The 2609-nt window shown below is 50.9% G+C and overlaps 1 pseudogene; it reads right to left on the bottom strand.

Annotated features, from left to right (window-relative positions):
- Nucleotides 1-295: 295 nt before the first annotated feature.
- LOC146346934 (DNA-binding death effector domain-containing protein 2-like) lies at nt 296-1306 on the bottom strand (annotated as a pseudogene).
- Between the last annotated feature and the right edge of the window lie 1303 nt (nt 1307-2609).

The following is a 2609-nucleotide window of genomic DNA, read 5'->3' as shown; positions in this document are numbered from 1 at the left end:
GTTGGTGCCTCCATTAAGCCCTGCTACACTTGACTGTCCATTGAGACCATTCCCTGCTGCTCTTTCAATGCTTCAACTACTTCAAGAGCAGCTGTGGCACAACTGTGACTCCCCAGAGTCCTGTCATTGCCAAGATCCAGCCCAGCCCCACAACCAGATGAAGACTCCTTTTCTAAAAGTAACTTTTTCTGAAGTCCATATCCAATGTAGAAAAGCCATGGTAATCAGGGAATAAAACTGAAATGCCCTACGTTTCCCAGAGGCTGGAGTTTCCAGGCCTGGAGAATAATGCTTCCTAGCAATAAACATCATCCTCATCCACATTGATCAGTAGCTGGGTAACCTCCTGGCCCATGGCCTCTTTAAGAGAGTCTGTGATGAAGACTCCCTTCAGTGCTTCTAAGCAGTGAGCCATTCCGGAAGGCATCCCAGTTGGACAACTCTGAGAACTTGGTATTACAGATGATTGAGCCCAGGCCATGGGATGTGAGGGTGGTCTTGGACTGCCTAAGTACATCAAAATGACATTCCAGTCGCTTTGCTTGTTCAACATCACATTCTGATACAAGGCTCATGTGCACAGTGTTCTGCACAAACATGAAGCCAGATGTCACAGGTCACTTTTGTGGGAGGTTGGATCTCCTGCTCTGGAGCAGAAGCTGCTTTGGCTCCCCACTACCTGTGGGGAGAAGTAGATCTTGCCTGGCCTCTGCTTACTCATTTCCTTTTGCTGCAATTGGAACCTATCTCCCACTGATCACGCTGAGGCTCTGCAGAGGCTGAATTAAGACAATTGTCCCCTTGTCGGTCAGATGACAGAACAGATGGTCCATAGGTATATCTCTCAGGAGAAACTGTTCACTACCTTTTCAGGGTGACATATGGCAGTAGATCATGCCTTATTCTCCGGAGATGTAGCAGCTGCACAAAATTGGTTTTATCCCATTTTCTCCTGCTTTCTACCTCCAGATGCAGTTGGACACTATTCCTGGGCCACTGTCTAACTGCAGCAACCTTAAGACTACCATCAGTGTTGGCCACATTACACCAGCACTGTTTTTTCCTCTTCCACCTCCCTAACACAGCTGAGTTGGTCTCACAACCACCCTCTTCTACTGTTGCCACAGCCCAAAGGGCCGGATCTGCTGGGTGGGTCCAGAAGGAATGAGAGTGCTTCCATGTCATTCTCTGTGAGCTGGGGGCCGATCACCTCAAACATTCGATGCAGGGAAATCATCTCATGATCTTCTAGGCATTCTTCCCTCTCCCATATGTGGTCAAAAAGTGGCCTCCTCATGTCAGCCATAGGGAAGCACTAATCCTAAAAGGGCTTAAACAGTTATGAGCTAGTGGGACAGAAGAGATATGTGGTACTCTGAATACTGAGGGAGAGGGAAGAGAGGTGTATCAGCAGGCTACATATACATGTTGTAAGTCTTAAAGCACGGAAAATTGTTAGAAGCCTTGAGGAAGGATCCTTTTAATCAGATCTCACAAAACTCCGCTCTTCCATCGCTTCAGCCATCACCACCATTGTTTTGAACTTTCTGCTACCTTTGACATGTCTGTGCCTGCAGCAACTTAGCCCCACTTCCTGCCCTGCTCACCACTTGCTGTACTCCTGTTGGCTGCCCAACCCTGTTCGCCGGTGCAGCAAGCCCCTGGGCTGTCTGTGGGCAGCCTGCGGGCAACCTGCACCTGCAGGCAGCCTGTACCTGCAGGCAGCCAGCTGCCCGCTCCTTCATCAAGCTGCCATTTTGCATAAAAATGGCAGCTTGGCCTTTTTCATAAATAACCATTTATGCAAATGGCACCCATTTACACAATGTTACGCCAGTAAAGTTGCAAAAAACGGCTGCTTTATGCCCACCACTTGCGTAAATGGCTATTTAAGAAAAATGTTTGAGCTGCCATTTTTACTCAAAATGGCGGCTTGATGAGGGAGCGGGCAGCCACATGCTTGCCTGACTTGGCACGCTCCGAGCCAGCAAGAAATTGCTGAACTTTGAGCCCCAACCAAATGGCCACTAGGGATGGCGGAGAATTTCTCCCCGAAACTTCGGGGGGCCGAGCGCCAACGTGTTCGGCCCCCCAAACAAGTTTTGGGGAGAAATCCTCCGAACCCCCCCGCACCCCGCACCCCCCCCCCCAGGACGGGACTTACCTTCGCCGAATGTCCCTCCCGGCGGCGGGTCCGGCTGGCGGTTCGGCGGGTGTTCGAGCGGGGCGGGAGCGGCAGCCGATCTTTCGACCGGCTGCTGCCGCCGCCGCCATTACAATAAAAGAAAGAAAAAAAAACGTAAATCTTTACGTAGACTACAGCGACCAAATAAGGAACGCGAATGGCGGCTCCCTATGGGGGCCGCCATTAGCGTACGCGCTTTTTTTTTTTTTTTTAAAGTCACCCGTGATAAGCTACGTGACGATTCACGTAGCCTATCACGGCTGACTTTGCAGATCTAGCCGTGATGGGCTACGTTAATCGTCACGTAGCCTATCAGGGGGCGTTTTTTTTTTTTTTTTTAACTTTCAAGTTCGCGGCCGGGCGAGGCGGGAAGCCTCCCCCCCGGCCTGAATTTCAGCCGGGGCGAGGCGGGAAGCCTCCCCCC

This window comes from Heloderma suspectum, chromosome 4, assembly GCF_057233095.1.
Source record: "Heloderma suspectum isolate Gila_16-S chromosome 4, 16-S_ref, whole genome shotgun sequence".
NCBI lineage: Eukaryota > Metazoa > Chordata > Lepidosauria > Squamata > Helodermatidae > Heloderma > Heloderma suspectum.
Note: the sequence above shows the minus strand (reverse complement) of the source record. Positions and strands in the feature narration are given on the sequence as shown.